Source organism: Stigmatopora argus, chromosome 8, assembly GCF_051989625.1.
Source record: "Stigmatopora argus isolate UIUO_Sarg chromosome 8, RoL_Sarg_1.0, whole genome shotgun sequence".
NCBI classification, from domain to species: Eukaryota; Metazoa; Chordata; class Actinopteri; order Syngnathiformes; family Syngnathidae; genus Stigmatopora; species Stigmatopora argus.
In genome coordinates this window covers 9,167,177-9,191,644 of record NC_135394.1, presented here as the reverse complement: position 1 = coordinate 9,191,644, position 24,468 = coordinate 9,167,177, and the positions used below count along the sequence as shown (strand labels likewise).

The 24,468-nt window shown below is 39.3% G+C and overlaps 1 protein-coding gene across 1 annotated transcript in view; it reads left to right on the top strand.

Annotated features, from left to right (window-relative positions):
* dab1a (DAB adaptor protein 1a) overlaps nucleotides 1–24,468 on the top strand; it is a 171,939-nt gene that overhangs the window by 32,658 nt on the left and 114,813 nt on the right. Inside the window, exon 2 of the mRNA XM_077607183.1 lies at nucleotides 15,551–15,630. The gene's annotated coding sequence lies outside the window, so the exon portion shown is untranslated. The remainder of the gene's footprint in view (nucleotides 1–15,550; nucleotides 15,631–24,468) is intronic.

Below are 24,468 nucleotides of genomic sequence, written 5' to 3'. Positions count from 1 at the left end.
TCCTTAACTTTTCCTAAATAATCTCTACCACCTTTATCTTAAAATAGATCTAAAAATACCTTTTCAAAAATAATTTGAGCAGGAACAGCTGTTTTCCCATCAATTTTACAGTGCATTAAAAATTCTCTTTTCCCCTGGCTAGTTCTTATGAAAATAATTCCAAAAGCATACAAAAGAGAATCATCATTGCTTTGCAGTGGCCTTAGTTGATAATTTTTAGGCCAGTTAATGGACATTTTAACATTTCCAACACATCTGTTGAACTCCCGCGATGCACTTAAGGGACGCAGAATAGTAGTTGGGAATCAATGGAATATGTGACCGTCCATCTGTCCAGGTGTGTGTGTGTGTGTGTGTGTCCCCTGCACAATGGTTAGTGTGTGTAGCTAATCCTTCCAACAATGGACCCAAGCTGCTGGCTCGCAAGCCCACAGGCCTGGTAAAGCCTGAGGAGTGGGCCGGGCCAGGAGGAGGGGAAGAGGATGGAAGTCACCCAAGCAGGACTCAAGGGACCGAACTTGGAGGCCCTCCAGGCCTCCCCCTGCGCGGGAAGATGATGGAGGAGGTTGCAAGGACGCCACACCGCCCGGCATGGAATAATGGAAGTGGAGGGGAACAGATGGGAGCAGAGGAGAGGCTGACATGTAGTTATGGCAGCTAAACGCAGTATTCCTGTGTGGTTTGTCGAGCGGTGGCAAACCAAAGCAACACCCGTCGCCGTATGTTTGACTCTTTGATGTCACAAATCCCCCCAGGACGCATTCAAATGTCCTTTGGGTCTGTGCGAGATTAGATTTGTTTTTTTTTTGCATAACGTATATGCTGTGTTCATACTAGAATTGAGGGATTTCATGTAAAAGTCAGGGAGAGAGTGTGGACATATGCAAATTTTCTGATAGACTTCCAATCCATTTGAGCTCAGGGGGTGGGGGGTGTTTTACGTTCACATGGAGGACGTGATGACGAGTTCAGATTTTTTGTTAATTCTTTTTTTTCTGTTTTGCATATTGCATAAACGTATGCCACCCAAAGTGTGGAGGAATGTGCTTGTGATGTCACACTTATGAGACACTTGTGACACATCAGTACATTTTGCAGTTCTTCTTGCTAACAGTGGTGACGTATTTCACTGAGTATGCTGAATTAGATGTCGCTCACCATTAAGGGCAGTGAATGTCTACATTCAAACTGTAGGTCAAAGTCTATTTTTTTTTATCATTTGCCATAGATCTGATTTATATCTTCAGTTAAAAACACAAAATTTGTAGAAGAAGCGACATGCTGCTAAACAATAGCTTTGAAAAAGGAATTATATAAGGAATAAGAGGTATTTTCGCAAACCATCAGTATGAAAAACTACTAAGAGCAATACATTCCACATAAACAAAGTGTTTCTCACTGTTGGCGAAAACCTAATTGGAATATACTGTAGTACATATAGTATAAAAAATGCGTACATCTAAAGAGAGCTTTTTAAAATCCACCTTTTACAGTTTGGGCTTATTGATACTTCTTTCACAGTCATGTCATATTGTAATACAGAAAAATTGAAGGTTGAAAAAATGCTTTTCAGATTAGAACATCGCTGATCTGTTTTTTTCTGATGCAAGGTTTTTGCATTATGTGCAAAGGGCAATTGCCAGGTGCGTGGGTGTAAATAGGCATTTGTTAAAAATCAATTTTTCTCATTTGCGGCATTTCAGTGAAAGTTTAAAGTGACTAACTAACTTGGGAGTTTGTAGTGGTTCAAATCCTTGTAGTAATCAAGGTATGAAATCTTACCAAGGAGTATGTGCCTGATTGGCTAAATTAGACTCTGTTTTAATGCTAAGTGTATACACAGCTGTTTTGCTTTTACATGTTCTTAATTTCCCTACTGATGTAGCTAAGTTGGAAAGCAGAAAAAAAACACATTTAAAGTTCACACCATAGCTTCAGGCATGGTACTTGAGAGGGTTTGATGATTTATATTCTTTTAGAAACGCCAATCTTAAGATTAATCACCTTTCGCACACGCCGCTCCGGCATCCAGGCGACTGATTGTAATTCCACACGTTAATTAGAAAAATGTCATGTCCTAAGGTAAGGGACGGATTTTTCTAATGAGTTTGTTCTCATGTAGCTTGCCCGTGACTTGGACTACTACAGAACAGAGGCAAACATATTGTCAAGTGCTTTGCCAAGACTCATGATTAGACAATCAGTAATTGTTGACCTTTTCCCATCTCATCCAGACTTCTGCTACCCGTGAAAGATTAGTGCAAAATTCCCTCTAACTTTTCCCTGTTACGTAACATTTATAAAAGAGTACACCTTTTATCTTTGGAAAAAAAACAGCAAGATTGGCACGCATGTCCAAGCTATACATTAGTTTAAATTTGATCTTAAGGGCTTTTGCTGGCTGACATATATGATTAAAAAAAGCGATTAATGGCACAGGACCATTGTGATTAACCCGATTAATTGCATCGCCCTACACACGATCCAATAATGAATTAAAATATAAAAAGACAAAATGACCTTTCAAGGAGCAAACATCTGTGTGGGTAAAAAGCTGTGTTTAAGAAATTGACAAGCATTGCCCAGTGCATATTTCAATACATCCTTGCTATTTTGGACTATATCGCGACACGGTTTATCACCCAGCCCTATTTTAAACACTTAAGAGTGCACAAATCTTCCTTATTCCTGTCAAAGTTTACTACCTAACTCTCCCGAAAGACAATGTGCAGACAATGATGCAGCACCATTTAAGAGAAAATTCCTGTTTTCATGTAAACTATGCTAAAAAACATCAGTGTCAAAGAACGCATCTCATGGGAAAGCGAGCACTAGTCCGTACATCATGTTTGCATACCTGTCAACCTCTGCCGATAACTGCCCTTATAAATGATTATGATTCCCCTTACAACTCGTACAGTGTTTGTAAGGTTTTTGGGGGGTTTGTAAGGGGAATCATAATCATTTATAAGGGCAGTTATCGGCAGAGGTTGACAGGTATGTGTTTGTACATACAGCAAATGTCTCAAGTGTCTCCTCATCTCATTTTCTGAACCGCTTTATCCTCATTAGGGTCTCGCGGGGGGTGCTGGAGCCAATCCCAGCTGTCTCTGGGCCAGAAACACCCTGAATCGGTATGAGGAAATGGACAACCATGCACACTCACATCCATACCTAGGCGCAATTTAGAGTGTCCAATCAGCCTACCATGCATGTTTTTGGAATGTGGGAGGAAACCGGAGTACCCGGAGGAAACCCACGCAGAGAACATGCAAACTCCACACAGTGAGGACCCACCTGGGATCAAACCCTCGACCCCAGAACTGTGAGGCCGACGCGCTAACTACTCAACCACCGAGCCACAAGTGCAAAACTACTACTCCACACAGGTGGACCGACCTGGATTTGAACTCAGGACCCCAGAGCTGTGAGGCCGACGTGCTAACCACTCACTCCACCGGGCCACCCATGCATGTCTCAAGTGTTTTTCCCCAAAAAACAGTGCAAGTTCAACGTGTGTGAAGATGAGTACAAAAGAGCTATTTTCCCTCCAAGAAAATATCTGCACAAGGACTGCGCATCTATACCAGTGTCACAGATAACAAATGGTAAATGAGCTCGCACTGCGCTAGTCGGCGGGGGAAATAACTATATCTCGTGCAGTCTTGCATGCATTTTTCATGTATCTGCTCGCTTGTCATTCATCAATATGCATTTGTACAGTTGGCCCTGTGCTCACAGCTGTTGCGACATATCCATCTTGTCATTTCTTTCTCCTTTCGAGGGGCATCGGGGCGAAGGGGTGTCGCATCCCCGACGACCGGCTCTACGTGTGTGTTTGTGACTGCTACAGTTACGCATGGCCGCCATCCCCTCGGTCCTGGCATAAATCATCATTAGCGATGGCAGGTGTGCGTGCGTGCGTGCGTGCGTGCGTGTGTGTGCGCGCGTGTGTGTTTTGTATCTTTCGTCAGAACGACTGCGGCAACTGCCCATTTGCAACAGGCTGCTACTTTTTGTCGACAAACAACACGCAGCACTGCAATCGGTGAGTTTTGTGTAAAAAACATTTTGGTAGTCATATTTTAAGCCTTAGCATCCCGAATCTCATATACTACTACTTTCAACCTAGTACTGTTACACTGAATCGTGTATTCAAGTACTATAATATACAAGGCATCATTTCATTTGCTGGCAGTAAATGTATCAGGAATTGAACATAAAATAGTGAAACAGCGCTGTGTTTCCTATTAGCCCGGTATCAAACATTAACATTGAAATTTGAGACTTAAGTAGTGGATCATAAATTATTGTTGGGCAAAAATCTGGCCTGATTTCTTCAACGCTGCCTTCTTAAACATGTATTATTATACCTTATTTTGCTTTATTTGCTATCGATACAACTGTACATTCAAACAGAATTTTACGATCTCTTGTATAAGACGCCCCCTGATTCACATTGGTTTTAATAGGGAGTACAAATATGTTACTTTTAAGGGAAAATCTTAAGTAAAATCATCGCACGTGGTATTTCTGAGATACTGTATGAATCGAAAGGATCGTCTGCTGGATTGCCTGCACCTGGACGACTTACAAAAAGGAAGTCACGGGAGCGGTACAACCAGGAAGTGTGTCCGTATCCGTCTAGTTTTGTCATACCATCCCTAATCATCAAGTCTCTGGATGCAATAATAGCATGAGTTACACATTACGCAGGTATCAAGGCATATATTTTAATGATCGCCCGCGAGACCTTCGATCAGCCTTAACAACTATTGGGATGTGCTGACATGCTAAACACTACTAACACATGTATGAAGGCTACTCGCGTCTTGCCAGTCAGATTACGTTTAACTACCGGTAAAAGGTAAGATGGTGGCGCCCTTACCAAGCAATGGCAGGCACAAGTAAGTGGTTATTTTTCACATTTTATGCAAGACACTGTTTATTTGTTTTCTTGAATGTCATTTATAGACGTCAAAATAAATTTAGTTTTCTCTATTTTCAAATATATGACCGCATTGGCCATGTTGTCTTGCGTTATGGCGTTTCGTCTTTGTCACCTTGCAGTTTCGTGCATGTCAAGTCTTTCTATTTTTTACTTTTGTTCTTGGTTTCTGATAAAATACAAAAAAATACCCTCCCAAAAATGAGACATACTTCACGACTATATATTTTTCCGCTTCATTGTTTATCCATTGATCGATGCGACTTTTACTCATAGTCCGAAAAATACGGTACATTGGATGAATATTATTCTACACGCACAGACCAATAAAATCAAATTTTGGAAAGTTGTAAATTCACTCATACTTGTAGATACAGCTTCTACCCGATGGCAACATGGCCTTTGTCATAGATTTTTTTCTGTGTCGGGGGGTCTTGTCGATTTTTAACTCTCTACGATACCCTGAGTTTGGTGTCTTATCGACAACCTTTTTAACAAGCGCGTATGTAAGTTTTTGCGTGTCACTTTGTAAAAAAAAAAGAAAAAAAATGTGTGGGCAGGGAAAAAATCAATGGAATTAATTTGCAGAGGCAGTGGTGTGAGTTGAGGCAATCTGCTGCGCACTAGGAGCCACCATTTGCTTTGATTTAACACAGGCAAACTCGCACGCACATCTACACACTATCAATCCAACCGTCCCAAATTGCACCTTTCTTTTACTCTCCTTGGTTTTGCATCCAGAGATATCAGTTTACAGTTTATGAGGCACACTGGAACGTCAAGCATCACTGCCTTTTCCCATATATACACGCACAGAAACACACATGTAACTTCGCTCTCTTCATCACAATGCAGGTAATTAAAAGGTAGGCTGTTTCATGCTGCCTGGTTGGCTGACCAGATGGGGAGGCAGGATGTGTCTTGCATTTGGTTAGATCTAAAATAGGAGAACCAAAACTGCATTTAGGCCTGTCATTTGTTGTCATTGCACATGAAGTCCAGTAATGAGTTATAATTCCCATTGCAACCTGCCAAGACATGACTGTCTGATTCTGTTTGGTTTGTATGGTTTTAGGCGCCCTATTTTTCTTCACACCTCTTCTTTAACGGGCTACCCTGATGCTCATTAGGGTATAAGTTTGGAAATCTAACTCGGGAGTCTTAACACCAGCAATTCTTGCCCTGCTATGCCTGGCCTTCTCCATGGCTGCATGATGAATGGAGCCTAGCAACACAGAGTGAACGATGGATTTTGAGGTAATTTAATGCCCACTGCTGCAATTTACTGGATTTCTCTTCATCGTACAATGCACACCGTTTTTGTAGCTATTGGTGTTCATTAGCCCTCGGGAATTTAAAAAGGTAAATAGGAAATCGCATGTTTGACAAGTAGAATTAACAAACAGCCAGTGATGCTGCAAGATTTGTAGGAGGAAGGTGTGATCTAATCTGGAACCAGAGGAGCAATGCATGTGCCACATTTAATTAAATTCCAAATGAAGCCCCTAAAATAGGGCCCTTTGGGTAAAAGAGGACACTCATATCAGCTGATGTTAGGTTTCCAACATATGGATACCTTTGTGTGGTTGATCTTTTACTTCAGGTATAATATACAGTGGACTGTCATAATATGTGCACCTCACATTACAAGTATTTCACAACACGAGCATCGTCTCGAGAGAAATGATTGTCATCATGTGAGCAAATTATACGATTGACGAGCAAAATCCAGAAAAGGGTCTCTCTTACGTAGTGTCCGAATGCCTCGGCATCACGCTACGTGGCATATGGGCGTCTTGCGCCAACAGAATCTGCTAACCTGCCGCTTATCCTTGTTGTCACTGGAGTTCCTTGTCCTTCAAGGTGTTTGTCACAAGAATTTTATGAATTACCAAAGCGAGAATGCCCACAAACTCTTTAGTCATAATTCAACGTGGTATTTGTTGAGCCAGGGAAAAAAATCTTTTTTTCTATGGGTGTGAATTTGTGATGAATACTTTTGTCACTTCATATTGCACGCGTGACATACAGTGCTGCCGAACCAGCATTACTCACTGATATCTACGATGGCAATTAGTGACAATTGCCAAGTCGGCGGCGGAGGCTCGACACATTTGTCGTGCAAACGAGCTGCTGTAACGCGAACGTTCGCACATTGCCTCATTGTCAGATGTGTTATGAATCGTAAAGAACCCATTTTTTGAAACGGCGGGAATTGACTGCTGTAAACTCGATGTCAATGTTAGATTGACACTTTGTCATTGATGTCCTCACCCTGAAAGTATCGTTTTGCTGTTTGAGCTAGACATCAATCAATTTTGTATCATATCTGACACATTGCAGTTACTCTGGGTGCAGGTCAGATTGTAAATAAATTTAGTAACCTGATCATTCAGACCGTATCCATGTCTATAACAAAGCCAGATTAGCAGAAGCACAATAAACCTTGAATATTGATTGCATTATGGCGATAAAGCATAAAGGGACATTGTACGAATTGTCAACTACTCCTAATCAAATTTTGATAATTATTTCCTTTTGACAGAAGTTTGTTATGACATTCAAGCAAAAATGTTTCTACATTTTACTCTAGAATGATTTGATAGTGTTTATTTCATTATAATCTACACACATTTAACACACCGTTGCCCCTGATGCATCTTAATAGACTTACAAAATACTGTCCTAGACACTCATTTTTCTAACTGGGCAGAACATTTTGCTCCAGAAAGCTGTGTTCTCCAGTCTCAGAATGATTGGTGTTGGTTTTGTTTTGGAATGCTTTGCTACATCTGGCAAAGGTTGTTTGGAATCTGTGCTGGGTGTAGTGAAATCCCACAACTCTTCAGGTGTATTGGAGCGAAATGTGAAATGCCTCAGCTTGGAAGGAGCAGAAACATGCTGCCTGGAGACGGCTTCTCTTCAAACCTTGATGGTTTATGTCTTATCGCTTGTGTTGCTTCCATCTCAGGCGGTGTAGTGTGGAAAAACGGCATCTTTTATCCGAACCTCACATATCTCGGGGAGCCTCTTGTTGTGAATAGGAGGAACAGTTTTGCTTGAGAAAAAAACTTCCTCAGACAATTTTTGCTTGAACTAGCCGATTCATATTTTAATAGAAAGCAGAAGAAAAAAAGATGAGGCACGGCCTGCTGGAAGAGTCAGCTGCATCAATGTCTGGGTTTGGAGAAGTGTACAAAACATTGATTAATAAAAACCCAACCCAATATCACTGCCATTGGGTTAGAAGTGGTAAATGACAAACTCTTCCAGGACATGTTGTTGGGAAGACTAAAATTTGTGCCAACCAAACCTGTTCTCCCCTATTTTGGTAGCAATAATTACTTTCATCAAAAGGTGTTTGTCTAGGTAACGGACATACATTAAATTAATACACGTGTAGTACGTGTAAAACATAGCCTTGAGTAGTTGACTTGCTGCTTTGAAATAGTACTCAACTGGAATCAAAAATAGGTTTAGCCCAGGTAAAGAAAATACTGCTGGTCCTGGGTGTCTTTTAAGCCCAGCAATAATTTAAAGCAAGGTTCCTTCTGAAGCCTTGGATCCACATGGACTGGTCATCTTAAATCAAATCAGACCACTGGTGTGTGTGTATACAGTAAATGTGTGTGTACACGTGTTGGTCTGTACACACAGTGCCCCTGGACTACTCTGAATTATTGACAAGGTAGAATAATTGATTGGTTCACCTTCATGCCTATCAAACGACTTCTTAGGACTGCACATCCTATCAGTGCATCTCCTATTTTCCTTTTGCTGACGCCATTTCCAGCCTGTTGAACTCGTTTTACACTTCTGTAGCCAATCAATGTGCATGATGTGTTATGTAGCTTCCCTGATAGCTTTGCTTGGTTTGAGAATTGATGTTGCTCTCTGCATTCTCCTACCTCTTTCTGGGGATGTTATCATAATTGATTGATTTAATCATTAAGAATTGATTTGTGAAAGTGATGTGTTGTGCAGTCTGTTGGTCTTTAAGTTAGTATCCAAATGACCAACACACCTAATGATCGGTTGCTCACCTACTGTTACATCGTCGATTTTTGTATTAGCAGAAAGTCTTTATTTTGATTCAATAGACAGAATGCTGACAGTCTTGGATTATGTTTTGAGAAGGTGGTTCAACAATAAACTACCAAGGCAGATTGATCGATGCCCATCTTTAAATCGAATTGACATGCTGTATTTGCCAATAAAGCATTATCTAATGATATTGTTTTAATTGTTTAAAGTCAAACTGTAATAACACTTAGCCCTACTTCGCCATGCATTATTCGAAAAATCAACATTGAGCTTGAACTTTTATTTACATTTTGTCTTTAACTGAGCTGAGTTACCACAGTGAAGATTTAGATTTTGTCTAACCGGCAAACCTGACAGTAACGTACTAAAATGTTCAGTGTTTCGCTTTCCTAAATTAATCAATCAATTTTCATTCTACAATTGAATCTAAATTATGTATAAGTAGCATTTAATGGACAACACTGCTGTCCCCCTCACACAAATAAGTATGCAATTCGGGCCCCCTGTTAGCGCAGGCCATGACGTCACCTCCGATCGATTAAACGATTCCGCAGGCAGGTGACGGCCGTGACATACGACCCCTGCCCTCACTCACCGGAATGGCGTAGCCCTGCTGGTTTGACAGGCCCGGAGATGAGTTGAAGATGAATGGACGGGTGGATGAATGAAAGGATAAATGAAGGTAATGGAAGGAGGGGAAGGTAGCAGATGCTCCCGCTGGATCACTGTCACAGACGACAGAGTGTGATCAACTCTCACTCAACTTTGCTGTTAGGAAACCATGTATATTCGAGCGAGGAACATTCTTGATTTGGAATGATAATGTCCCAACACAAGACGGATGCTTTAGCCTAAATTAAAGACGTTTACTTCGTGTTGGGTGCAAGATTTTAACACAGCTTTTGGCGAAAATCCGAAAGCTTTTGGGGGATTCCTGATAAAAGGCAGAAGTGAATTTTAAGATTAGATTTTTTTTCTACCAATTTTTATCCTTAATTATTTGATTTTTTTAAAGTTGGCTATAGTCATCTGTCAGCTACAACCAAATGCTAAAAATTGTCAAAGCATCTCAGGTCATATATTTTTAGCTCTACAGCCTCTATCTCCTGACCTGATTTTTCTCACACGAGTCTCTGCGGGTTTCATTCTGGTTAGGTCACAAGCTACAATATTGCATACTACGTTAGCTTGCCGTAGTACAGGCCAGTTTGAGACACTTTCCAACCTGCAACCAAAGCCCCTTACTCTGATTCAGCATTATCACTGTTGTCGTGGTGATGTGTGTACCTGTGTTCCCACACAAAAGCCGAGGACGGTGGGACTGGAAGGGTAGTGTAATCCTTTCCTGTGTACACTTCATTATCGCACTAACATGGCAGCTGGCAAGGCAGACTCTTAATCCAGGTGCAAGAGAGACCGAGACTTTTCTGAGCCCCTATCTTTGATTAGACCTCGCTTACAGCAGTGTTCTTTCACTGGCAAAGGAAACGCTTGGCATGATTGTTTTAAAATTTTCAAGGGTTTCCCAAACGTTTATTGGCAGGAAATAAATGCTGACGAAATGAACATACAATAAGTCAGGTTTTAGTAATGGAAATATTTCTTGTTTTTCTTTCATAAAGTCTGTCTGTTTCATATACTCAAAATTGCTCCTATGTATCATCACCCCCGTGCCCCTCATGAGGATAAGCTGAACAGAAAATGAATGAATAAACCCAACAATTCAGATTGATATCTCAACAAAGAAAAAAAAAGTAATTGTTCAAATGACTTAAAAATAAATGGTAAAAATTCAAATCAGAAAAGATAACCTTGAATTTTTGTTACTAAAAATATATATTTTACTGGTTCACCTGACATGCAATATGAGCACAATATGCACATCTTTGCTGAGTACCTGCCGTGTGTGTCTGTGTACTTGTTAATTGGCTATTGATTGACGTGTATAGAGTGGGAAGCATGCTTTATGTTTGCAAGTGACGGTAACAAGTTCCTTTTTTTCCGCGCGCAATAATCAAGAGCCACATTTATTAAAACCTCCTTAAAGAAAATCAATTTCACTCCTTTTCTTCTTTCTCTTTTAACTTAAGCAATAGCACTTTCTAAACAGGCGACTCAATACACCATCACTTTTCAATTCATGTAATTGATTTGAACATTGCAAAACAGTCTTTCGTAATTGTCTTTTTAGGGTGAAAAAATATTCTGCGAGCTTGCATTGATCTGAAAATAGTCATTCTAATGTTCTTGTCACATTTTCTTTTCTGTCTTTCATCTTGGATTTGTCTATGTCACTGCATCGAACCCTAATGAGTATTTTGCAAAAGGAAAATGCAAGGAAAGCTTTAGATCACTTGGCACGTTACTATTCAGTGCTCTACCAGCAGTAGTTTTTACATGTGTAGAGATTATTGGTTTGTGTCATATACAGAGCTTGATTCATTTGAAGTAATATCAAGAGAACTTGAATAGATAGATTGAGAGTCAAATTCTGAGTATGTCAAATAGAGCTTATCATTTCCGTATTTTAAGTCGCAGTATAAGTTGCATCCGCCAAATAATGCACAATGAAGAGGAAAATATAATATAGAAGTCACACTGGAGTATAAGTCGCATCTTATGGAGGGCAATTTTTTATGAATTTTTTTTATAAACAGAAGGTTTTCAGAGAGAAAAAAAAACATACGTCGCATTTGAGTTTTAGTTGCAGGCCAGGCCAAACTATGAAAAAAGTTTGACTTGCAGTCCAGAAAATACAGTAATCTAGAGTTCTACCCCAAAACAATATGGCCTAGGTCTCCCATCGGATCCTAATGATATATTATAATGATTATATTTGGCACTCCAAAAGTTACGCTTTTACTATTCAATATTTGAAAAAAAAATGTAAAACATGTTTTGAAGCAGTATCTCTAAAAAATGTCTGTAGTCATTCTTTTGAGCTTTTTTTCTTTCTAGGCAGATACATTATACTCATTCATTCAGGTCAGTTAGACGGGGTGATACAATCAGTTAATGCCACTTAATAAAAAAACTGAAGTTGTTACATTTGTATTCTTGCAGATCAAATGAATCAATGCAATATAGTAGTTTATCATTTTGCGGCTCAGCCTTTGCTTGTGTCATTTGTGTGGTGACACAGCGAGCGGCGGAGAGCATCAGTCACCTGGGAACTTCAATTCAAACCTATCGTTATTAAACAGGCATCCAGACATTTTTATACAGTGTAATAAGTTACAATTGAGCTGCTGCACAAAGCGAATGCAGCAAGCCTGATCTGTGAACATTCAAGTGTACAGAAACAAATAAAGTTACGGCAGGCGTCGCCATCCGTCTCCATCTCTCTCGCACTTTCACAGTAACCATGTTACGTTACGCCATGCGCCATTCCAGTGACGTATGGCCTGCCTCTCAGGCGCCTGGTGACTCTTAAAAAAACACTTTGAATCCATTTTCTGTCTTGGTTGAGCAATTGAGCTGTTATAAAAGAAGAAGAAAACTAAATAAATAGTTTTCTACGAGAGCAGAATTGTGCCACATGGGTCATTAATAACAATAGCAGTAGTGCATACTTTATTTTTTTGTTGTTGCATTTTTATAGGTTAAAATTCAATACCACTTCAGGGATGCTCTGAAACAGTCTCTTGAGCCATTATTTTAATGTATATTGAATGCGGTCGCCAAACAGCAAGTACCCTTTTGTGCCAACATAAGGGTGCCATATTTTGCAAGTTTTGTCTGTGTTGTCTATATAATACCACTGAAAAAAAGATCGCCACTTATCTAACCCTAAACTCTCCAATTTGAAACAACCATTTTGGGAAAATTCCTCTAATTAAGATTTTGTCCAAATAAACCTTAAGAGACTGCTGGGACTATAGTTTCATTGTTTGTTTGTGCTGTAAACTCCAAGTAAAAATGAATAATATGTTGGTTTATGCGAAATTAAACACTGTTGTGAACAACCCTGACAAATGAATAAAAAAATAATGAGTACTGTACATGTAATAAAGTTTTAAAAAGGGAAAAAAAAGGTTTGCCCTGTTAGTTCAAGGACTGTCTTCAAGTTTGCAACGCAATGATATGGTATTAACTTTGTTATCCTTTTAGAAATTATCAATACTCATTAGTCTGTCTGCACAACTATTAAATTGCAAATTTTCATCCTTAGTTTAATACATAAAATGGTGAATGAAATCAACACATAACAATGAATGCCCCCTATCGGGTTAATGCTTAAGCTTGTACTAAATTGGAATGGCATTAATCAGCAAGACTTGCAGTACCTCAAATTTTAGAGAGTAGACAACTTATATTTTTAGACTTGTAATATTTATTTAAAAGTTAACCTTTACTGTTTTGAAAGGTTTTATAATGGCAACAGTTTGAGTCACCTCCTCGGGCATCTGCTGAGGTCATTCCTTTAAAAAAAGGTTGCACAAAGGAGCCTTTAGACCCACTATCATCATAAATATACAAGAGCATCTGTTGCAGGTTCACTCATTCGCAACTTACCGGAAGGGTGCTGGCAACCCCCCTCCCTCCCTTGACACCACTGACACCCCCGTCTGCTGATGGCGACTTATCCAGTTGGATTTGCATGCATATTCATCAGCGTTAATCAGCGTTCAAGAATACGAGGATTTGAACTTTTTCCCCCCTTCACTTTAACGGCCATATGGTGGACAGCACCCAGGGTGATCGTGAAGTCTGCTTACTTTGTTTATGAATGTTGTTAAGGAACTATAAAGGAAAGTCAGTTCATAAAGGACTTTTTATGTAACCTTTGGGGTTCCAAATAATTGATTCAGTGTCATTGACAGCAAGAGACTAACGATTTATGATTTATCAGCAGTGCCATACATGAGTTAAAATAATATAAAAGTATATATATTGGTCTTGTAACAGGCAAGATGTGCTACTTAAATACTTCCTTGACAAGGATGTCTACACAACAGTTTGCCAGGGCTTTGACGAAATCTTGTCATTACAGAGAGAAAAAAAAATACCCAAATGGGTTCCAAAGAAAATAAATGCAAATATCTGACTGTGAATAGAAAACTGCTGTACGATGTAATTTGATTTACAAGGACTATTCCACTCTATCTCTTTCCAAGCAAGCTCTACTTATACCGACTGACTGCAGCTTTCAAATTGACATTTAGAACTTGAGAATACACATAAATTCTAATAGCCTTCTTCCCAAAGTGAACCGAGGACATGAAAAGCGAATGTGAACCGAGAGAGTGAACATTCATTCAAACAGGTGTCGTTTACAAGTGTTCCATCTCGTCAGCACCCCCCATTTTTGGTGCAGAGCGAGCGGGAGAACGCAGGTTAACTTGCGTGAGATCACTGTGACAACGCATGCAAATTCGCCCACAAAGCTGCCTGTCAATCTCTCGCCTCCTGCTTCACTGTACGCGTGGGTCCCAATCAAAGTGTTGCTCTCTCTGCTTGTTGCCACTCTTTCTGATTTTTTCCTCTCTTGATTGTTCATTTCCTGAGCCAGAGAACTCGTGCAGTATGTGGGTTTAACCATTTATAGGGCATTCATTTAGCTTGGTGGTCCCAATCACCAGTCTGCCAGAGAAATAGATATTCAAGTTTTAAACCTGATACACACAAGGCATTGGAGTATGGAGATCATGAGCCAATTGTATGGGTTAGTGGTGAAAAGGCACTAATTAAAAGCACTTATTTTTAGAGTATTGAATTTCATCCATTGGCGGCGTAGCGGTTTGAGCGTTTGCATTGTCTTATACAGCCAGAACAGGACCAAACTCACAAAAACATCTCATATACAGACAGAAATTCTGGCAATTTGGTTGGACATTAGACTTTTTCGAACACACTGGCCATTTCCAGGCATTCTTCAGAGATTTAATTGAAGAGAATATGTCTAATTGCTCCCAAAATTAAGCCAGAAATCTATAATGTCGCCCCTACAGTATCACCACGCACCGTTACGGAATGCAGAGTTTGTTTCTGTTAGTCATCTCACATACACGACTTAATCAGTCGAGTTCCAACGTGCTTTTTCCACAACAAACAAGCTCAGTGTTCTTGTTGGGATCATGAACTAGCATTTGTGTAAATTTTAGGTCCCAGTGATACTCTACCCGACTCTTTGTTTGTTGCCAACAGCACAATTCGCATGTTGATATCAGCTCATTAGACTCTTCCAAGTTGATGTATGTAGATTATTCTACTTGAGTCCTTGCGGCTGTGAGCGTAGCTTGCACGTACGTACACTCAGGTCTGTGTAGCTGACATGAATATGCATGGTTTGAAGAAGGACAAAGAGATTGATTACTCAGATGTTTTACTCATACAGCACGTTCCAATCAGATATTTTTTAGAAGGTTGAACAATTGAATGACTGCTTTTGCTTATTCTGATCCAAACATTAATCAACACCATTTTGTACAGAAGACCAAAAAATAAACCTTTTCAAAACCATCTGCTGAACACAGTAATTTCATTATTCCTAATATTGTTTGGTGAAAGTTAATGATGGGGTGATTTTCTGACGATATTCTATTACTCTGTGTACAGGGGGTACCAAGTTCAGGAGGGTCTCAACCTATGGTGGTCGTGGCAATGAACTAGTTTTCAAGTCAACCACCGCCGTGAAGGTAAGGATTAGTTCATTTTTCAATATTTCTTGATGTCGATGCTTTCTGTTAATGGCCTGAAAATGTTTTTATGTATATAGTATGTGTAGTATTCGGTGTTTGGTATGACATTATTACTGTAGATTACCTAGATCGTGATCTGTTTACATCACCTTTTACAAGACTTGTGAATCTGTTCCTGCATGTCCACTGACAAACTCATGTGAATGTTGAACGATCTTTGAGGTTTAAAGGAGTTCTTATGCATTCATCTTCAATACTTCTGTCTTGGTTGACTTAAGATATGTACACCTTGGACTAGTTGCCATGCAATCTCTGGAAATGAAAAAAAATAAAAATGAACCACTGTCCTGCGAATCTGATCAAAATGTAAAGAAAATCACATCCACATTTATTAAACCACAGAGGAACCAGAACTGATAAATAAATGAAGGATGACGTGCACTTGATTCAGCCCGTGAAAGAACATTCAAATCGAAAACAATGAGGATGTAAAAAAGAAAAAAAATTAAAGTGCCACACAAAAAGATGTTACATGAAAGAGACATCATAATATGACAAAAATCTTTATCTTCTCTCCCAAATTGACTGTCAACTGGCTTAATTGATTTGAAAGATAAAATGAGTGCTGCCCTGGTTTCCCTGAGAAAACTGAGCAAAGCCTGGTGGTACAGAATCCACCTGGAAAGTAAAGAAGGACTCTGGTTTCTTATACTTGAGCTAATACTATAGCCAATTTCCTTTTTTTGTGCATATGTTTTGATGTGACCAACTTGAATGATTCATGACGCTTGAGCCGGTGAGACTTGCCAGCTTCACCACTACAAACAACTTCCTTCCAGTCACGTAACCACGCTCTGGGCTTTATCCAGAGGCCTGTGTGTTTCATGATTGTTTATTTATTTATTTTTACTTACACAGCACCTTGTTGCACCACAATGGAAAGGCTGCTTTGTATTGGACAGAAATAGATTCCTGGCATATTATATGTTTAACTAACAATCATTGTATTCCACTTATTTGGAGCTTTGGTGACTTTTTTAAAAGCAGAATTTGCTTGAATGAGTGTAAAGGCTGGCAAACACACATATTTGTGGGATGCCCGTTATTTTCTGTGTTAATATTCTGTGTGTGACCGTGAGTGTACTGAACAAAATAGACATGACTCCTGCAAATTGGACATGGATGTCAGCCTTGTAATCCAATCATGAAGGGTCCTTGAAATCAAATTACAGCCAACATCTAGATGAGTGTGTCTACGGAGTTCCTATGCCAAGCGCCAATGGCATTACTGGTGTCAAAAAAAAAGACAGCAGTCTTAAGATTCAAACACGTTGGTCATGTTCGGTGATTTGGTCTATTTGGTCAATGTGTTTCAACTATTATTCGACTATGAATACACCGTACAGTAAGATGGACTTTCAAGGAATGGCCTGAATCTTAAAATTTGTTTGATATATATATTTTGATGCACCAAAATGCAGCAGTAGTGGTGGTGGTGGTGGTAGTAGTAGTAGTAGGGGATTGTGTTATACATCCACTAGATCAAGCTGTCTAGTCTAGTAGTAGACGTGGGTTGTGTTATAGATCTACTGGATCGAGTTGTAGTAGTAGTAATAGTAGTAGTGGTTAGGTGTTGTCTTATCATCAACTAGATGGAGTTATGCTAAACGGAATTGCATTCAATATTTAAGGCATATTAGATTATATGGCACTTTTGAGAAGTCTTTTAGTTGCACCTTATAATGCAGAAAATATGGTAACTGTAGACTCATTTGATAATTAACTACATATGTATTAGTCAGTTAATAATGGCAGCCCTAGTTGGCAGGCATAATGGCCCCCTGAAAGAAGCTTTAACTACAACGTGACCGGCGAGTAGAATGAGTTTGAAATCCCTGTATACTTGAAACCAAACTGAATGCAAACAATTCATGAATTTAAAAAAACACAGTAGTGGTGAGTAAGTAGAGAAAATAAGCAGGAAGTGAAAAATATTTAATAGCATTTATCAAATGAGTCCCTTGACAAATATGCGACTTGACTTTGTAAAAACTACATTTTGTCAGCTGCGCTTTTTTCCTCGAGTGAACAGGTGCATGTCTCACAACATCAATTCAAGTGTTGAGAAGTCTAGAAAAGCACCTTTCCCCACCCTCGCCACCAGGCTCTCATTCATAGCCACCCTCGAGTACAATTAGTCAACGGAAATAAAAGGCCCTTTTGAATAGAAGTGAGTGTGAATAAGGTTAACACCGCCCTTGTGCGTCTTAAATGGGCTGAGCGATTGCGCCGTGCCGCTCCCCCAATCACGACTTTTGTTACCGACTGAATGCTAACGGCAATGCTAACTCGTTTTCGGCGCCGTCTTGCAAATTTAATTAATTCATGCGTAGGCGGTAACAATGAATGCTATTGCGCACATTTTGAAAGCTAGCAGCTGAGTCCTCAAAGGTTCCTTTTTTTGAAACCGCCTTTACAAGTGATGCCGTGTCTGTTTTCAATATAACTGCCAATTCAACTTTTTAATCGGATGCATATTGATTCCGTGTAAAGATTTAATCAGATTCACGAAAAGAACATCAAATTCAAACACCTGCTTACTACCCAAGTACATTTTTTGTAATAACTAGGAAATCGGACCCGATCACGCCATTTTCAGAGCATCTGAATCGGGTGTAAAAAAAATGAGATTTTAAATTGAATTTATTTATTTTAAAGTATCTACTCTTTAGTTGTTCTTGACGGTGATGGACGTGTTTCTTCTTGCTGGTAAAATACACGCTCCATATGGTTTAAATCTGATCATGAACATCTCCCGTCTTTCCAAAATGTTGGATTGAGTCGGCTCGCAAGTGCTCTAAACCTCCTTAACGCAACCCACCTCGGCAGATTTTTAAAGTCTGCTATCAAGCAAATGCAACTGCTTTAGAATTAATTGAAGGGAAAGCACATCCCTCTTATGAAGTTGCATGAGCCAACTAGCGTGTTATTAACGCCAGTATTGATCCGCGTTGCTCGCTCAGCTGAATGAAGAGCCAAGGTTTACGATGTTATGAAGGCAATGTCTTACTTGAAATTTTCTTCGGATTCGTAATAAATCACTGTAAAATGTAGCCAACTAGCACTGATTTATATGACTATTTATCCCTCTCTTGTAATCTCTGACTAAAAGGATTACATCCAGTGGCATTCAGTACCATCATATCGATTTCTTGTCCACAAATTAGTTAAAGCCCAAAATCTCCTAAACCAGCACAGACCCTGAATACCATTCCATATGTGCCTCAGTTTTGTATTCATTTTGCCCAACATTTATTCATTTTGCCAACCGCTTATCCTCACAAGGGTCGCTGGAGCCTATCCTAGTCAACTACGGGCAGTAGGCGGGAGACATCCTGAATTAGTGGCCAGCCAATCATGGGGGACAAGGAGACCAACAACTATTCAGACTGAATAAATATTCAAAATGAATAAGAATACATGTCATACATATTTGTCATAAAAACATATTACACATTATTTTAGGTCATGAAAATGAGTTGGTATTCTTAGCACGAGTATAAAATTACAATAAAATCTATTTTAAGAATAGATATTAAATGAATTTGATTGCCTGGAAAATACAACATTTGCATGATTTTACGAACATTCATTTGGAGTGGATCGAAAGGGTTTTAATTGGTTAAATTTAAGTTCTTCCACACCAACTCCTCCAATATCTATTGAAACAGTAAAAACAGCTTCCCAGAAATTTGAAGGCATACACAAAATCAAACCGTAACTTGAGATTACGACGAATATAGCATAGCGATGTGGAGAAATCACCGCACCGTCACGGACAGTGCCCTAACCCCCTGGAGCTCCCCCATGGAGTGACAAATTGACATCTGAACGTCGAGACGCACAATGGAGACACACTATGTAATGTAGCAGAGAATCAGGTCTGGTAATAGCTTTGGGATCGAGGTTTGGAGGAGAAAGCATCAGTCACGCGTACATAAGTAGTTTGGCAGCTGTTCATAAGGAGGCAAAGACAGTTAGATTGCTGTCAGTGCTGATGAGACCATCTTTATTTGCAAGCAAGCGAAGAAGGCTAAAATTGTAAAGATACTTTTGTTCCAATACTTTGTTAAGAAAAGTATTTCTAGAGGTATGAGTGTGTGAGTGTGAATGGTTGTCTCCTTGTGTCCTAAGTGCACCCAGATTTATTTCAACCTGGCAACACGATGTATGGTTAAGAACAATACGTGGGAAGAGGATTTAGGACGGGCGTTTTTTTTACAAAGTTAAAAGCTGTTTATACCAATTGGTCCTCTTTTGAGATAAGCTTGTGATGGACCGTCATACTATCCACAGACTCACACTCACCTGCACACTCACATATTTGTGAGACAGATGGTAGACAACGAGTGTATGAAGCAAACTGTCCGTGTTATCTTGAGGGGCTTAATGGTGCGGCTAATGATTCCACCGTGATTGGACGCTAAAAGAAAATGACATAATTTACAATCTGCAAGGCATTACGTGTTCGTTAGCCGGATTGAAAATGAAAAACAAAAGGTGTGGCTTCCACGCTGGCGTACTTCTTGCGACGTCTAGAGGAAGTCAGCAGTGACAAGGCAGCGTGGCTGTTTGTCTATTTGTGTTGTATTTTGTCTCTTTAAGGTGTATCACATGGATAAACCACAGGAGCTTATTGATTGTGTGCTATCCTATATCCCCCCCAGGGGACAACACACTCCACTCCGCATCAAATCACTAGCTCTTCTATATATGTGTGTGTGTGTTTGTAATAAAGCCAGAGAAGCACTGTGTTACGCTGCTGGTTGCTACCCTCAGTGTGATTCCCTGGCGATGGAACGAGAAGGCGAGATTATCCCAACGGGGCTCACATCAGCTGAGCCTAGTCATCAGTCACTTCTGTCACGTGTGGGTGTTCTGCGAGTAATGTGTGAAAGAAGTGAACATACAAACACCTTTTCTGCACAGAGTGATTCCTGGAATTACCAGTTCCTCCCGCTTGCTCGTTTTTTTGGCCTCGGAACTGTTGCTGGGTCTATTTTCTGTTTTTTGATTTGTTTTGTGATATATAATTTAAGATAGAACTGAGCTTCATATAGAGAGAAGGAAAGGGAAAAAATAGAACAGTGAAACTTGTGTAATTTCTGCGAAGGTGGGAAGAAGGGCCATCGGCAATGGATACGGTTCTAGTGTTTTCGTTCATTTTAATGCAAAAATATATTTTGAGTGGGTAGGTAGAAACATTGTCACTGAATGAATTAAAACTTTTTAGTCATGATAGAGTTGCTTAGGTAAAGAAAGCGGCGTAGGTGTTTTTTTCCCATTTCTTTTACTTAACAGAAAATACACACTTGTGCCAGAAGTAACTGGTTTTGGCTATATTATTGGTAGATTTTTACTGTTTGCATGAATCCAGAATAGGTGTTTGTATTTGATTTGGAAATTGCTGGAATTTTAGCAGTTTGTATAATGATTTATCAGATTTTGCTGCCCACACTTAGTAATAAAGAATTATTTTGCCCAAGTATTCATTCCCTGACATTGATAGCAATAGACATTAGATCTATTTGAACTGGGATGGCATCGAATGACAATATTTCATTGAAGTTTACACCAATAAACATCAAATGCATTTTGACCGGTAGGGCTAGTCGTGATCGAGTGATCACTGCCAACCCATCCCAGTCCAAATGGATTGGACAATCATTGCCGTCAGTGGAAGTCAATGTGTTTAATTTTTATGGAGAAAAAAAAACCCAAACAAAACATTCACGTGGTTAGAACATTAGGAATATTGTTGATCTGTTCTGAAGCCATTGGACAAAACCTCAAGGACAAAGTCATCTTTAGACCAGAACAAAAACATCTGTAAATACCCAACATTAACTAAACCAGGATTGCTTTGAACTAGAGTGACTGATGTTTCCAGTCTTTTAGGCATAGCTTCCTGAGAATTTTTTTATGCTCATTTTATGATAAACTACCCTGCCAAGTTTCACGATGTTCAGCGAATCAGACTTCAGAGTCTCAATTGCTCTTCACCTGCATACTGTGATCTTAAATTTGCCATCCAGCAAGCGTTCATTACTCGTATACAATAACAAAAAAATGACAATTTTTGTAAAAAACAAGAACAACACAATTGAAATATGTCCCAATATCCTACACTAAATAAAACTAAATAAATGTGCATATTAGATGTCAGATTTGTTGCCAATCGCATTTCCCGCTTGGCCAGTTTGTTTTGTAGCACAAGCAAAATGATCACAGTTAAAATTGGGGTCCCAGCCTCGGCAAATGTAGGACGCACTTGGAATCACCGCTTCATTATAGATTTCATTTTCCCCCTCCTTAATACTCATGCCGCATGTCATTTCCTTTTTGCAAAAAATATTCCAAAAAGGATATATTACTTCTATTAGGCGCTGGGCTCAGATGCACACTGATTGTTCGCTGGAAGGTCACCGCTTGCAGAGGAAATGAAACCAAAAGAGTATAATTCAATCTCAAGTGTGTAGTAATAAAAGGCCAAATGAAAAGCTGATAGACTAATTGTATTGCAACGAGGGGGCCGCCTTTTAGCAAGAGAACACTTTGCCAAGGTGGATAATGAAATACAACCCAAATTAATGGACACCATTATGGGAGAGCGACCAATTTTTCTGTGAACTATTTAAATCTATTTTTATTGTTATTGAACTTTTTTTTGATATTCTTCAAACATATATTCAACAAAATACATTACACACTTACTGGCTCCAGATTGAAGCTCTTATTTTGAGGGGGGGAAGTAAGCACGAATTCCTTGCAGGCCATCATCACTTGTTCTTAACTTTGTAGAAACTTATTTCTTTTTGTCGAGAAAACACATTTGACTTAGTTAATATGATCCATTCTACAAATTTACCCATGTAGCTTTGTTTTTTTTTATATAACTTGTTTGTTTTATTCAAGAGTAAACATTTATTGCATTTAACTGGGTGGTTTATTAGGCTATATTAGCACTAAATTAGTGGTAAAATTGGCATTCTCTTGCTTTTGTTTGTCAAAAATATTGACAATAATTTATAAGACGATACATCGCCCACTAAAATTTGTTATTGTGACAGCCTTAGTGTTCAATCAGCTTAACAAGCATGTTTTTGCGATGTGAGATGAAACGGGAGTACTCAGAGAAAACCTACGCAAACACAATAAGACCGGAGCCCGGGCTTGAACATATCTCAGCGGCGGACGGGCAACCACTCTTCCACCGTGCCGCCAGCATATTTTGTCTATAAAAAACCTTGATTGTATGTGCACTACATAGACACCTCAGAGGCCCCTGCTTGCCCACTGTATGATTAGGTGATAGTTATTCTTGTTGTTGCGGTTTTATGGCATCATTTTGTCCTCGTTTGTTTTCTCGCCTGAACCCTGTGGGCTAATCGCCACTAATGTGTTATCGGTGGCAGTCGCACGAGCTGTTTTCGTGGAAAGTGGCAGACTTTGAGAGGAAACGCAACAGCCTCTTTAATTTGCACCTTGTCCTTAAAACGACGTGTCGACAACAGTTGGGAAATAGTGTTGTTAAGCAAACCTCCAGGGGTGCTGTGATAGCATTGCGTGCGAAAATAAGGCAAAGCTATCATTAAAAGCATGGAAAAAAAAAGTTTCAGCCGCTTGGATGAATATATGCAAGAGACAATTCGATTCCTAATGTGGAGTATTGGGCTTTTGTGACCGACTGCATAAAGAGACTTTACGTCCCTGATGTGACTTGACTGTCCACAGGCTTCCGACTCCTTACATCGTCATGCATAAACATGGCTGCTAAAGAGGTGCTTCATGAATACTATCACACAACCATTTACCAATGTTATCCTTTTTGTGGGGCTTTCTGTGAACCTGTCAAATTCTATAGTGCCTTAGGGAACCACTGAAAATCATGCAAAATCAAAATGAATGGGCACAAATCTCTCAAGTACAAATTTTAGAAATGCAATGTTACTTCTGAACCTTCTCAGACTGATAAATAAGAAGTTTTGAAGTTAATTGAATTTGTAATAAGGACTCGGTGAAATGCCAAAACCAAGATATCATTCAATCTTTTTTTTTTTTAATCGATTTTAAAGTTTTTGGGGCTAGTAGTTTGCATATAAGATAAGCTAATTCTTTATTGATCTCCCAAAGGGGAAATTTGGGTGTTGTGGCAGCACAAACTTGCAGTTAGAAATATAAAGTATATATATAAAAAAACAATATAAAACTATTGAAAAAAGTAAATACATCTAGTATACGTACAACTGGATATCTAAAGTGACTTGGTAAAGAAAAGTGATGTGATCGTATGGGTTAAAAAAAATTGACGAAACGCTTCCATTATTGGAACTCAACGTTTAGCTCCTCGTCGCTGCCAAGATTTCTCGGCACTGAAAGAGTTAAATTGCAAACAGCCCTTTTAATGCTTATTCGCAATAATCTCGACCTTGCACAACAGAAATCAACATGCATGTTTAATCTTGTAATGTAAATATTGAGCCAAAGGGAAGCTTAAAGGATCATAAACTAACATCTCGATGTGGTCATGTTCATGAACTGGTGGTTGTTTTAGAGATTAACTCTAGGTGTGCGTGTGCATTTTATTTAAATAGAATTAGCGTAAAGTACTGTAACTGAGGTGTGTGAGTGTGCGTCAGCTGTCAGTAGCGCACATTGTAATCATCTAATGTGTCGCTGCTCGCAGTGAAACACATCTCATGCTGTTGCTCTGCTTGGGTCCTGAGGATTTAATCAAGCTTTGTTTTAATTGAACCACTCGGCACGCTGATCATT